General features: G+C 40.4%; 2 long non-coding RNA genes across 4 annotated transcripts; one reads left to right on the top strand and one right to left on the bottom strand.

Moving 5' to 3' along the window:
- Positions 1–2,238: 2,238 nt before the first annotated feature.
- LOC134435899 (uncharacterized) lies at positions 2,239–5,062 on the top strand. Its single transcript, XR_010032122.1, has 4 exons — positions 2,239–2,477; positions 3,412–3,537; positions 4,198–4,283; positions 4,975–5,062. It is a non-coding gene; the product is annotated as an uncharacterized LOC134435899 (long non-coding RNA).
- Positions 5,063–10,017: 4,955 nt separating this feature from the next.
- Positions 10,018–15,120, bottom strand: LOC134436606 (uncharacterized). 3 transcript variants are annotated; one of them, XR_010032238.1, is made up of 7 exons: positions 15,051–15,120; positions 14,426–14,497; positions 14,249–14,335; positions 13,704–13,755; positions 13,162–13,398; positions 12,126–12,184; positions 10,018–11,264 (listed from the first exon to the last, which is right to left on the bottom strand). It is a non-coding gene; the product is annotated as an uncharacterized LOC134436606 (long non-coding RNA). The 3 variants fall into 3 exon arrangements; XR_010032237.1 differs by having other exon boundaries at positions 14,249–14,497; XR_010032236.1 differs by lacking the exon at positions 14,249–14,335.
- Positions 15,121–15,484: the final 364 nt, after the last annotated feature.

Genomic DNA, 15,484 nt, shown 5'->3' with positions numbered 1-15,484 from the left:
TAGAAATGAAAGGCCTCCGCACGGCACGGCATCTGCTGTGAGCAAAATAAAAACCGGCACCACCAAAACATCATCATGGGTCATTGCTGTGAGAAAAGGCTTTCCACAAATGACAGCTGGTGCCAGTGGGGAAACAGTATTAGCTTTTTTTTCTGGTAGCAAACGGAGACTGAATTAGCAGGAGCCACACACACACACACACACACACACACACACACACACACACACACACACACACACACACACACGGGCATATTCCATTCTGTTTAGTTAACCTAGGAAATGAACAAAAAAGAAGCGTATTTTGAAAAAGTAATAAAGGGATAGCTCTGAGGCAGTGACAGTAATTACAAATTGGGCCACTTTTTTGCCAATAGGTGAATGCCCCAAAGTGGCCCAATTTACCATAGTATTATTAATAAAGCCAGCGGTTGGTGCAATTAGCCCACTTGATCTGTTGACTGAGCTGTTGTAACCCCTTAATGCACGCTGTACCTCCTGAGGTACGCTGTAATAGACATTGAAAGTTAACTACTATAGTACTACACTGCTGTGACAGTGCACAGGGCCTTTAGTAATACAGTACATTACGACTTGGTCATTGCAATTCTGGTAACAGCTTATTTATAATGTCGTGTCTTAATGCATGCTGTACCTCCTGAGGCACGCTGTAATAGACATTGAAAGTTAACAACTATAGTGCTACACTGCTGTGACAGTGCACAGGGCCTTTAGTAATTATAGTACGACTTGGTCATTGCCATTCTGGTAACAGCAGGGTTGGGGAGTAAAGGGTGGTTTATGCCTCGAGATCAGCGTCACTGCATCATGATGCAGTGAGCCGCGCAGTTAAAGTAGTGAAGCCCCCCCCATCACGCAGGTACTCTGGGGCACCTCCCCAAAATTGTGTCTCGACGCAGGGAGCGACGGCGTGAAAGGGCGAAAATAGGTCTCTGATTGGTCCTCTCGACCAGCCTGCTCTGTCCTCGAGTCGAGAACAAGCGCTACTTCCTTGTTCTAACCTTCGTCGGTCTACGGACTGTGAGCTCTTCATTAAATAAGTTGCCCGTGCTTTGTTGTTTGATTTATTTACACGAACCAAAGACAACACATGCGCTTGCAAGTTACGACGCTGAAGTTATTTGGACAGTTGAACAGTGGTTCCGAGGTCGAGGAAACGAGCCTGATCTCGAAGGATTGCGTCTCATTTATCACGCAAACCAAACTCAAAATTGCGTCAATATAAGGACGCATTCTCTTTTATGTCACACATGCGCAGTGGCCACTCTGCTGTCTGGAGCCCCCCTGACATCTTTGTAGCCTAATTTACTGAAAAATAAGCCGTTATTCATGTTGCTCCGAATAACAGCGTATTGCAACTTCATAATTAAATCCCCGCAACAAAATACTGAGCTTATGGGCTATTTTAGTCACATTTTAGTTCCTAGACAAAAGTCTGTTTTGCTAGGATATTAATAAAATAACATAACTGTTTTATCCTATACGAGAGCATTTGTAGTATTTGTCCAGAAGACTTTTGTGGCTGAAAACAATTCAACCAGTAAGGTTTTTGAAATATTCATTGTAAATAACCCTGATGTACCCCCACTGTTTATGATGATGTCATTTCATCGCGACCTCCATGCATTGGATTGTGGATTTGATTGTACTGCCTGCAGTCTGATGTGGTTTGGCTGAGCTTTATTCATCAATTGGTAAGTTAATCTGATAAATTAGATATTTATGATCTACCCTATTTGAATGCTTGACTCAGCGGCACATCGGGATGATCATGCAATTTGTTTATCACACAATTCCCACTTCATTTGTTAAGCTAACTTGGTTTTACGAGCTAGCTGCTTCTACACCCGTATTGTATTGCTCGCGTGATTTGTGATGTTAACAGTTTGTTTAGTCCATAATTTATTAACGTGATTGTTTATATGCGTGCCATCTCAGCCACATCCACCTCTGGTTTGCATGTAACATCAAAATTTGCTGCAAGTTCAGTGTGGTGCAACTAAGTTAGCCTAGCTTTACCAAAGGTGTTGTATGATTGTTCTCCCTTTCCAAGGTCTCTGGCTTTTCCAAATTCGACATTAGCTCATTTTGCATCACTAACTAATCAGTATTAATGTGTATTTTGTGTGCAAAGTGCCGTTGAAAATATCTGAATAAGGAGATCTGAACAGAAATAAGAGGAGCTATTAAGCCACACCAACCTATAATTGTCTCTTCTAAGCACAATCTTCTCGTTGATTTAATGCATGTTATATTTTCCATCCTCTCCACAGAATATGACAACATTGTCTTCATATGGCTGTTTGTATGCATTATCTAACTGAAGTTGTGTGTGGTTTTTCTGTTGCACATTTAAGAAACTTACTATTTCTTTTGGTCTAAATCTTACTTTACAGTTTTACGTCTCCAGTTTTCCCTGAGGTCCAAAATATTCAGTGGAGTGAAACTGTTGATGGGTAAGTAGTAGTTTCATTTAATTCATATGCTGTGTTTTTTAACTTAAGTACAACACAAATCTCAATCCCTCTTTATCAGATCTCATTCTATCTGGTGACATTAGGATATAATTATCAATATTATAAATGCAGTTTTTAGGCATGTCCTTTGTATGTTCACAAAACCTATGAACGAAAGAGAGGGAAGACTAGGAGGGGCCTAGCAAAACCAAAGAGGCACATTAATACTGTAAAAATGACAATGACAGCATAGACGAGCATCATCATATTGGCTGAGAGGACACTATGATACCTCTTCCTTACGATGGTGAATAGTAGATGAGCTGGATAAAAGAGGGGTTAGAGTTTATGCAAATAGTCTTCCCTTAAAAATATCTACCCCCTGCAACCTTGTATGGAAATGGTCTCATCTTGAAAATCACTTGTATTGATATCATTAATACAATTGCTGAGGGGGTTAGTAGACTTAAGTCAGTGATGTGTATTTCCATTGCATTGGTTAATGTGCAGTCTGTTCAAAGTAAGATTTAATATCTATTGGTTGTGTTTCTGTCAGAAGTACAGTGCATTACCAGGTGAATACACCGGTGGCGACAAGATCAAGCGACAGAGAATCGCTGGACTGTGCAGCAAGAGTGATAGAAGTATGTCCCTTAAAAGCAGAATGCAAGCAGTCCAACATTCCAATTGGCTGTGGCGACTGTTGCAATACCACATCATAGCTAATTTGAATAATAAGTAAAACTACAAACTGTCGCTCAAGTCGCGCGAATTGCCTCTAGTTGCCCGAATCACTTTTGTTGCGCGACTCAATGCAAAGTCAATTACTTCCGTCGCTGGAATCGCTGATGTAGTGCTTGGTCTATTCGTGTCGGATATATTGTGGTAGGCTATTCACCTTCTATTCTTGCTATGGTTCATTCTTCTGTTTCAGCAGCAAAATGTAACAAGCTTGTCCTGGAGGACTGCTCTGATGGGGAATGCTGTGGAGGAGAGACAGGCAGACTGTGGTCCATCGTGTGTGCTCCCAGTGCGTTAATACACGGACAGTCCTTTTTAAGTAAGATTTCATATCTCCTGGACCAATAATGAAAATTTGTATTGATCAAACAAAAAAAATGAAGGAGGAATAATATCCATTTATATAATCATTCAATGTGTCATTATGCATGTTTTTGTAATTTCACAGTGACACTTTTACATGTAGTTAAACACATTTCATATACAGACAAAAAATGTGCTAGGCTCCAGTGCTTGAGATTGTGACTGATGTAGACTTTGCAGCTGCACATTTAGTCCACCAGATGGCAGGATTAAGCTTACAAATCAAATAGTTACAATTAACAAAAGGCTTGACCTCAATGGGTGGCTGAACTGGTAGAAACACTTTTAGATGTTATGTTTAGTCATGGGAACAAGTCATGGAAAAGTCATGGACATTTGTTGGTTAAAATGTCTTTGAACTCTGATTGGTTGCGTTTCTGTGAAAAGTGGCACATTTAAAAAGATGCATTTCTGCATGTTGCTGTCTTTCTTTAGCCTCCTAGTTTCATAATCAAAAAGCAAGTTCACAGTAAGTAGTTTTGGTATTTTGGGCAGGTCTTTGATGTGCAGATTTAATGTAGTGGTGCGCTGCTTTCTTCATCTACACCTTTCTTCATCCACACCTACTGGTGCTATCACAATAACTGATGTACACTTCTATCTGTGTTGTTTTCAGGTGCAACCAGAGGAATAATGTGATTGAGAGGAAGAGTGGCCCCATACATTGCTTGACCTGGAGCCTACCAAAGTCTAAGGTCTCAGGTAGGCAGCAATTGTGGGAATGTTGTTGGAATGTATTGTGTGTTGGCGTTACAGGGCATTCCACTCATTTCTTTGTGGTTAGACGATTCAATGTCATGAATGTCAGCCAAATCACTGGGGTAACATACTGTATGCTTTTAAACTAACCTTCTGTCTAAATTGGAAAAAACACTACTAACATGATGTTTGCCCAAGTATTGACACTACATCTTATGTGACATTTTTATGGTCGCCCTTTTACATGAAACTTAGTATGTTTCATAAGGGGCCAGTGCACAGTATGTTAGCATTTGACCACCACTGTTTGAGGTGCTGAGGAAATATCTTCAACTCCTCAACATGATGCAATTTCAAATGCCTGAATCTGGACTCATGTACCCTCCACAAGCCGTACACAAGTTTTGATGAGCCTGATTGAAATTAAGAGATGAAACTAAGGTGTTCACTCTTAAATTAGAGCTGATACTAATAGTATTACTGATAGTAGATACTAATAGTATTACTATCTCTCACAGTTTGTAATCATAATTTTAGCATTCCTGTTTAATGATGGAATGCTCTTGCTGAGGACTGCTGATTCTGCTGTGTTGTGTTTTGTAGTTGGTGTTAATGTTGTTGTTTTTTTATATGGCCATATGCACCGTCATATATTTACTCATGCCCATGCATGTATATTTATTTTGTTTTGCAGGTGTCTCCAGAAGAACACATCCCAATGAAGACCCCAGTCATAGTCATCAACTTGACAGCTCAGCCTGTTACTTGAACTGTGTTCTTAGTAACTGAGGTGTTTCCACACAGTCTGTCCCCCTTAGATCTTGAACTTGCCACCTCCTAGTCAACGCATCGGTTCGGGTATGGGAGGCACAGCACGATACCGCTGAGCTAAATGACCAGTCCCATAGCTCAGCGCTGCTGGTACTGTATGAGGCTTCGGGAGGGAGGTTTACTATCCTTCCACGCCACACTCTGCTAGTTGGCCTCCGTTACACAAGCTCGAATAATCCAAGCAGCCAATCCAACTTCTTCAGCACTGCCTTTGAACACTATGAAGAACCACTCAGAACCACTGGTCCTAGAACTAAATGACCACATTATACTGTTAAAGGTCCACTGTGTAGGATGGTGATCAGAGCAGGTATTGCACCTATGCTGCTCATTGCAACTGTGCTACCTATTGTCCATTTTGACTTTTGAATTTTCAAGAATTTTACCAAGTATTTACTAGTATGTACCAATATTTACTAGTATGACCAGTACAGTACATTATGTAACTAAATTCAAGATGGTGGACAATGGACTCCTTTCATGTTTTCATGAAAAGTGTAATTTTCCCAGTCATAATGAATACTCAGAATTTGATGGTGGTAAGTAAGTGGTAATAAAGTGTCACTGGATATATACCTTGATAAAAGCAACAGAATCTTCAAAGAAGAACAGATACAAAATGGGATGCATGCATCACGACATTCCAACTGGTTGCAGTGATATTCATGGAAATGTCTAATGCCTTTTCACCATTAACTTAAACTTCTTTTATGTTCTGTTCTTGTCTCTTTGTTATGATTGAATTAGGAGTTTTAATTTACACAAAAGCTGACACATTTCCCACCTTTCTGTTAAGACTTGGTCCTAAGTGTTCTGATTTGTTTGCTGTTTTATACCTTGTGAATATTGATGATTTTTTAATGATTTTTAATAAACTGTTTTGATCATTACATTGCACGTCTTAGTTATTTACAGGATTTTGGTCACAGGCCCTGGAGATGTGTGGGTTTAGGTGCGTTGCACAAGGGCACTTCAGCTGAGGATGTCGGGCGAGGTAAAGCTGGGATTCAAACATGCAACCCTCTGATCTTAAACTCATTTCCTCAAGCATTAGACCACGACTGATCACCTTGTTTTACTGGTGATTTCATGTTTAATGCAATAAATAAAACATCTTAGCATTGATGATGCCCTTAGTAATTACTGTCATTGTCTTTTAAAGTATGATCACTGCATTTTGGTCATGGTTATAAGGCCAAGTTAGGCTAACACTGACTTGAGGAGTCTTCAGTGCAGCATATTGATAAAGTCCAGACACTGAGTTAGTTGATTCAATACAGTATGGACAATGAGTCTTTTTGGGCTGCATTATGAAAGAGAGCTGGCCCAAAACCTGGTTTAGTATGTGTTGGTGTTGAATACTCAATAGAAATGCAGGAGCAAAGTGAAATGATATCATGCAGTCTTGTACATTCCTTATGATGTTTAAAGACTACATTCACCATTTCTAGCTACCTTCTAGGCCCATAAAATGTGGTAAGCTATGACATGCTGATGTGTGCTTACAACAACTGTAATCCAATCATGGCATGTAGTTCATGGAATTACATATTACTTGGGTCTCGGATTAAAACTATGCATGTGACATAAAATAATGTTACCTAAAACATATCTGAAATCTAATTGCACTCTGTTGCATCCCTTTTATGATAAGAAAAATACAGCCACATGAAATTACACCATGCAGTCTTTTGTACACCCAGGGGCGCAACTACAGTATATGCGACGAATGCGTTGCAGGGGGGCGCCAGAGAGAGGGGGGCACCAAAGGGAGGGCATTGGAGGGCGCCAAATAATGGGTTTTTTTTGGTGGGGGGGGGCACCTAATAGTTCTTGCATACCCCCCCAGAAATGAGTAGTTGTGCCCCTGTGTACACCCTGTGTATCACCATTGCCAGATACTTTATAGGCTGGTAGAATGTTGATTATATGCTGCCAGGACATTCTGACATGTCCATACAACAACTCACCCAGGCATGGCCCATATTCTAAAGAATTGTATTATTTGAACCCAAGATTTAAGCCATGCATGTGACATACAATCATTTCCTGAATTATGCTGTGTAATCTAATTGCAATTTACACACTCACTGGTTCTGTAGCACCACCTTATACACCACATTTTATCCTTAATCCAACAGGGGTTTCATCATTTTCAGTTTGTTTCATCATTTTCAATTTGTGTAATCCCTAACAGTAACATAATGTTCCACGTGCTCATATTTGTTTTCAATAACTGCCCTATAACTCTATTACAGGCTATTCATTATGGAATTCGTGATAATTAGGGTTAGGGTTACCATTTCTAATTTCCTTTTATTGCAGGATGACAAAATTTGGTATGCAACATCAATGTGTAACGAAAAACATGGGATTGGAGTCTGATTGTGGATTACTCATTGTTAAACTCAATAGCGCCCCCTAGGAATTCTTTTTTTTTTACATTTTTGGCACCATCTGCTGGCAACATGCAACAATCTGGAAATCTAAAATTTGGCATAGAACATCTTTGTGTCTCCCAGAATAAGTAAGTTAAGTCAAATTACAGATTTCCTAGCCACAGACTCTGTAGCGCCCCCTACAATTTCATGCACTTTCTCTCTTTTTGACAACTTTGGCCCCACCCCCTTGGAATTCAAAAGTACATACAGACTTCATATTGGATATGTCACTTATATAGGTCACACTGAACATGTGAGTGAAGTCAAAATGCAGCCAACACATTTGCAGACTCAATAGCGCCCCCTAGAAATTCTATTTTTTGTCAGTTTTTCCTCATTTTTGACCCAGTCTACAGCCAACACATAAAAAGGTAGAAGCCTGCAATTTGGTATGTTAGATCTATGTGTCACACAGAATAGGAAAAATAAGTTAAATTACAACTTCCATGTTCACTGGCTCTATAGCGCCCCCTAGAAATTCCACATTTTTGATTTTTGGCCCCGCCTCCCAGTCACATACAAGCAGGTAGAGGGCCAATATTTTACAGATATGTTTGTCACTATAGCCTCTATCAAAATATGTGCCATATGTTGACATTCCATGAAAAAAAAGGTGTTACGCCTACCAAGCTGTAAATGGCTCCTTCGCTTCTTTTAATGGTACCTTTTTAGGATGGCTGTGGGCTAAGCATCGACAGAGCATGAAAATTTGGTGTAATATTTTTTTTTTTTTGCAGATCATGTATTTCTGCATCAAGACAAGTCAAAATAAGAATGTTTTGATGTTTTTTGACCAATTTATTGACTTTTAAGCATTAAAAGTCACAACCGTTGGATGCCAAAATTACACATGACAAGCATTTCCCTTTCCCCACAGTGGCTACTATTAGTCAAATGCCTGAAAAATGGTTAATATAATTTCAGCACATATCCATTTGTCAATTCAAGTACATATTGGGATGTGTAAGTGGGTAATAAATGATTTATTAACTTAAAATTACCAACCGTCATAGCCGTTTCCTACCAAAATTATGCATTTCCAAGCATCCCAGTTTGCCCCACAGTGGCTACATTGACTCAAATACCTGAAAATTGGTTTATTTCACCACAGCACACATGGCTTTGTCAATCCAAGCACATATGGGGATGTTTAAGTGGGTTTTCAATCATTTATTTACTTATAAGTATCAAAAGTCTTAGTCGCTTGCTGGCACAATTATGTATTTCCAAGCAATTCAGGATGCCCCACGCATGGCTATTGAATCAAGCGTCTAAATCTTGGATTATTTCCTATCAACTTGCCAATTCAAGTGCATATGTGGAGGTTAAAGAGAGTTTTAAGGATGTATGGACATAAAAGTAGGCTACCAAAAGTCATAGCTTGCTGCCAAAATAAGCATATACGTTCCCCCCAGTGGCTACATTGAGTCAAATCATGCTGGATTATTTCTGCAAGGCGTATGTTCACCTATCAATTAAACTAAAATGTGGATATTCAAGTGGGTTTTGAATTAGGCTATGTAAGTTATGTGTGTAGGCAAAACATACCTATTTTTACAGAAAAAAACCGAACTGGCAGCATATCCAAAACGGTCTCAGATTTGACATTGCAAAACTGTTTTTTATTTTTATTTTAGAATGGCACACATCTGGCCTATAAGCACAACTCAAAATACATATTTACAAGTGGGTTTTGAAGGATCCAAGCCAGGAGTATTAAGACAAAATGCCAAATTCAAAATCTGAAATAAAGTTAGGCCAAACTAAACATTTGTTTTGTGTGTAATATTGTTTTGTGTGTAATATTTTTAGTATTATTTCCAGAGTAATACTAATACTACTGCTGCCCATTAACAGATGTTAGGAGACCTTTTTAATGAATACTTACCACCGTCATGAAATTCAAAGTAGGCTATTTGTTATGACCGCCATTTTGAATGTCCAGAAATAGAATTTTTAGCTGCAAAACTTACTGTACTATGGTCATACTATTAGATATCACTTTAGGCCTATTATTTAGTAATTAATCATGAAAAGATCTAATTTGGCAATGGGCAGCACTGTTTCAATGAGCAGCATAGTTGCAATACTCTGGCCAACATCCTACACAGCGCACCTTTAAGTAGACCTAATATGTAACGAATTGGTCATTGCCATTCTGGTAACAGCTAATTTAGGTCTACAGGGGTAGTGTTTTAAAATGTTACATACACTCTTCTCCATCATCATGCATGGTAGTTCATATTGTGTTACATATGAATGAGCTGTTTCATTGGCCTGGGCCCACTCATATTCCTCTGACAACCAAATTTCATGTTCAAGTCTTGTTACAACATACATTAATGGTGTATGTGGGCCAACTGTGTAATACACATTTGAAATGATCCCATGGGCTGCATGAAATTAAGATTTTGCCCCCAGTGTTATGTACAATAAAACTGTAAACAATACGCTACACACAGAGCTGTCAAAGTCTAGCCATACCAGACGTTTATTTCACTGAACTCGCATCCCAGCATGCCCTGCACAAATGTTATTATGTCGTCTTCAAGTAGCATCAGGAAATATGAAATATCAGCACAGGCAACAGAGCAGACATAACATTTCCCCCCTCCCCAGGGGAGACCCAGGAACATCATTCATATTGTCAGAGTACATAGTCCCTGAGATGGCCTGGATGGGCCCTTGTACAGGCCGGTCGCCTCCAGGTCTGTTGCAGTAGGCGGCGGCACCTTGCGAACATGGCGGAAAATGGCGGGACCCAGCTGCTCAGTCACTTGCGGTGGGGCAGAACAGAATGACTTGAGCTTGTGGCCCCGGGTAGGCCTGCGGATCCTCAATCAGTCCAGTGGAGCAAGTGTGGGGCTTTTAACCCTGTGGGAGCGGTCAAAGCACTGTTTCACTCTGCGTTGATGAGTGGCGACCCAGCTGCTCCAGTGTCTGGTGTCGCGCACCATGCGGGGCAGATGGTAGTGGGCCAACAGGGAACTGCAGACGATCCAAAGGTAAAGGCAGTTCGGTCTAAGTTTAATGTGAAGACTAGCAAAAAACACATTCTATTAATTTAACATATACTCAACTCCAAGCTCAAACCTGATAAAGGCATATAGTATATTGACAATTCAGAATTCAAAACAAGGACCAACCAGATGTGTCAATTACGTAAACTTTGACAAAGTTTTGTATAAAAATCACCTGTCACATCGACTTGACTGGTCCCTTGAAGAAGAAATATTACAGACTGTACACAATTCAGAATCGTTGGCAGGCATCATTAATGTATCACAGCTATTCAAACCACCTGAAATAAAATATGACTTATAGTGGATCGTGTAGAATTATACTGTGAGTCTGCATACAGCCTCTGGTCATGCCATGACCAAGTGAAGACGTATGGCAGTTCTTCAGTCACTTGGTCATAATTCGGCATCCTGGGATGGGAGAGAGGAGGGACGATTCGGCATGACAGTCTGGTAGATGAAGATGTTGGCGAGTCTGGAGTTGCGGAAGCAGATACTCCTGTACCTCTACCCGGAGGGCAGCAGGCTGAACAGCTTGTATGCGTTGTGGTATCACTGCCAATAATCAGTCCTTCATAGGTGAAGCAGGTGGTAAATGTCTTGCTTGAGGGGAGTGGGGTCCCAGAAGCCTTGTAGTCTGTGCAGCTTCCACCACACATAGTGATGATGAATCTATGGAATTCGGTGACACACTGGAAACAACATAAAAAACAGGAGATATATATTTTAAACAAATATATACATTTTTTTTTAAAGCAGGAGATATATACACAGAAACATATACATAACAATCTCAAATTAAATACAGATTCAGACATTATAATGGCTTTCCACTTGTTGCTGCATTTGGGGAAATGATACATTTTTTTAGTGTACTCATCCCTCTCAACTTTCAAGCAGTTTGTGGAGACTCATCTCGTCTGAGAGAGCTCCCCTACATAACAAAGCATTCATTCCTAATCTGTAATTCATAACCCTATGCACTTACTTTATCCTGCTTACACACGATCAGTAGGTCTTCAGTTTTACAATGGTTTACTTGTATACAGCTGTCCTCTGTGTTCACCCCACACTCTGATCCACATGGATACACATTTGGATAAAGTGTCTGCTAAATGCATTGTAATGTAATATAATGTGATAAAATCACAACACCAAAACAACAACTAAACTGTACTTAAGTTAACCTTCCTCTACTTGGTGGGTTAAAAGATGTCAAGTAGACATATTCTTTTCAGCTTTACAATGTAGAGGGGTGATATTTGTGTGGAGATCTACAAACACAACTGGGAGGTTAGCATGGTCCATTCTGCAGGAGCAGCACTGAGCAATGTGTGCGGTGTGGGGGAGATAATATGGTTAGGTTGAGAAATATGGTTAACTACTTCTACTGTGATCCACCTTCATAGTACACGGACGTAAGACACTTTACCACTGACAGATATTTGGTTGTCTATTGACCCCAAGTGATGGCCTTCAAAAACATCACAGGCAGGATAATGGAGCGCAACTTGAAAAGAATATGCTTTTTCGACAGATAAAGTAAAACATACCTGCAACCAAACTGGCAGCGTGTTCACTCATCATCTCCTTAGCACATACCCATTAGAATCTGTGAAAAGTGTAACATGCAATGAAATTAGAGTTGTCTGCCTGTATTGTGAAACTCAAACATTCTAATGACTAATCTTGCGGAGCGAGTAATTAGTGGTGTGTGTGTGGAGTCAAGTCAGTTATATTGTCATTTTCTTCATATGCACAGGTTATACAAGTAAAATGAAATTCTCACTCTATGCCATGTCAGGACATAGTCTGTAAATGTCAGTTCTGTGTATGTCTGACATTAGTGCAAGACAGGACACGTAACACTAGTAACAATAAAGTAATTAATTAATAAATAATTACAACAAGCAGCGTTGGTGCATTGTATGTTACAGAGGCCAGCAGTTCTTGGTAGTGGAGGTCTGAGGTAGTGCAGGTAAGGTGCAGGTAAGGTGCAGTCACATGGTGCGGTTCCATAGGAGCTGTCTGTGTGTGTGTATGCGTGTGCGTGTGTGTGTCCTTTCCACGAGGGACAGGATCAACAAGCCGGTATGTACAGTATGATGTCAAACGCAAACAGGTCATTTGAGTAATCTGGGTCTTCACTTTTTCCCTTGGATGCTCATCAGTGTAGGGCCTCTAAAACTTGGTCGAAGTAGACAAATACTGAGGCACTCAAGGTAACATTTTTTTCTTTTATTATTTGGCTACAATGCCTACGTGTTTCGATCCTTATGTCCCTTCCTCAGGGCATATGTAAAAATTGTAACCTTTAGGAGTTTAGTGCCTCAGCATTTTTCTACCTATGTATGATGTGTTGTATGTTGTTGCAGGGTCCAGACAGTTATTGTTGGGTAGTGTATGAATGGGATAGTGGGGTAGTGTGTTTAGAGAATGCCAAAAATCTGCACATAAGCAGTGTAGTCAGTAGATCCACATCACAAGATGAGATTCTGGGGGGTGAAATGGGACGAATTTGATGTGCAAAATAGAAAGACCACAGCTGACCGACCAGTATGACAAAATGTTCAGTTTGTGTATGCTTACCTGCAAATTAGTCTCTGGAAGTAGGAGGGGGAGGGCTGGATTATCTGACGGAGGCTGGACAGGATGAATTCCATGGGAATGGTTGAAGAGGGCAGTCGGGGTGCCCGGAGTGTCATCACTACCCCTCGCTGCAGCTCCTGGATCAGCTGGGTTGTTGGCACTGCCTGGGCTGAGGAGCTGGATTTATGTTTTTGCCATGATTGGTAGACCCTTTGAATAACTCGTTACCAGCATGATCTATGTAGGTGGGAACAAGCAAAATCCACAAAGATGGTGTGTATACAGCAGGGGTGAAAGTAGTTTTCATGTCTTACAGGTGCTATACCCCACCCATCCCCACCCTCAACCAAACAAAATAAACATGAGCACTACAGATCTATAACTGACTCTTTCAGGTGTCTTCATAGGACACTTGTCTCAAATGGCAGTGTATGTGTTTTTCCACACCTTGCTTTTTCAGATGAGGGTTTTTGTCCAGCATTAACTCTGTTCTCTTACCAGCTATGTGCTGCTGCTGTAAATGTTATACCAGTCATACACACCTGTGCGCAACGGTACACTTTCAGATGCCTAGGAGCGATGCGATGGAGATGCCTAGGGAAATGCAGACATAACATATGATGACCATATGATCACAAGACTACTACTACTACTACTGTAACAAAACAACAACAAAAAACACAAATAACAGTACTAAAAACATTATGGTAAGCTTATTTAGTCACACAGCATCTCATTCATATGCAGTTAAAAAAAACATGAAAAAATAAATAAAACAGCCCCACCCAATGAAGTTCGATATAGAGTTGGGGGAATTAGAATATGTAATGGAAATGGGCCATTTTATACAGAGAAGCATTTGAAACAAGGTAGACACAGTTTTGGCTGCAATGCTAGGTTGGGTGCCATGGTCAATAGGACTTTTTTTTTTTTAATTACTATGACATTATACTTTAGCTGACGCTTTAGTCCAAAGCACAGAGTATTGGTTACAGTCCCTGGAGCAGTGTGGGGTTAGGTTACGTGCCTTGCTCAAGGGCACCTCAGCCATGGAGCAAGATAGGGAGTGGAAAAGTGGGATTCTAACCTGCAACCCTCTGATCTGACGCCCGCCTCCTGCTCTAGGCTGCCTACTTCATGTATAGATGCAAATGTAAGTTCAAACACATTTTACCTGCATGTACAGAAAGAATGGAATTTGAACTTGAAACACCTAACCAAACCTGTAGCCTACACACACAAAATGACTGCCCATGTAGCCTACCTGGGACAGAAGCACCAGCTCAGTAGGTTAATGACAGAACCAGTCCGAAGCAGGTACAAAATATCCTGTCACCTGAAAGTTGGGGAGAGAGAGAGAGAGAGAGAGAGAGAGAGAGAGAGAGAGAGAGAGAGACAGACAGACAGACAGACAGAGAGAGAGAGAGAGAGAGACAGACAGACAGACAGACAGACAGACAGACAGACAGACAGACAGACAGAGAGAGAGAGAGAGAGAGAGAGAGAGAGAGAGAGAGAGAGAGAGAGATATTAGTAAACCTGTCAAGCAAGTGCTCTGCTCAAAATGAGATTTCAGAGTACATATCGCGCTATTTACTCTCTTTAGCAGAACTTTGGCGCATCTGACGTCGTTTTCAAAGTTCTGCTTGCTTGATGAGGCCGAGATACCGCTTGTAAAACCAAACAGTATAAATAATTATGGACAGAATAATTTGCCACGCGAGCAATAATGGGTAGGCTAGGCTAGGCTACACAGTAGAAGCAGCTGGCTGGTAAAACCAACTGTGACAGTCAGAAAAGTTTGGCGACTAAACCAATGATGTGACCTGGAAGATGCATTCAAATATAGCAGTTAATGCACATTCACCTTATCAATTAAATTAACTTACCTCCAGTCCAATACGGTCCAGCTAAACCCAGTACATGGGAATGCAGTCCGTAAAATCCACAATCCAGAGAGTGGTCGCAATGAAATGACATCATTTGTGTAGTAGCAGAGGGAGGGGGTCTGGGGATTTATGAATGAAATATTTGAAACTATTCAAAACGTTGTAGGCCTGGAGGTTGTTGTGCGCAAATCACGCTCTGGACAAATTTATGTCAATGTTTACAGGGTTCGTTTTAATTCAATCAAACAGAAAAAGACTTGCTAAAATCAAAACTTGACTTTAACAGCCCAAAAGAGCTCAGTATTAGTTTGTGGGGACTTAACAGCATATTTATAATGAGTCGTTACGTTAAGCAACGTGAATAACGTTTTGTTTTTGTTATAAATAGGCTAACAATAAAGCCTCCTGGCCTTAAAAGATAGTGCTGGCTACTG

This window comes from Engraulis encrasicolus, chromosome 20 (genome assembly GCF_034702125.1).
Source record: "Engraulis encrasicolus isolate BLACKSEA-1 chromosome 20, IST_EnEncr_1.0, whole genome shotgun sequence".
NCBI lineage: Eukaryota > Metazoa > Chordata > Actinopteri > Clupeiformes > Engraulidae > Engraulis > Engraulis encrasicolus.
This window is presented reverse-complemented; position numbering and strand designations above follow the sequence as displayed.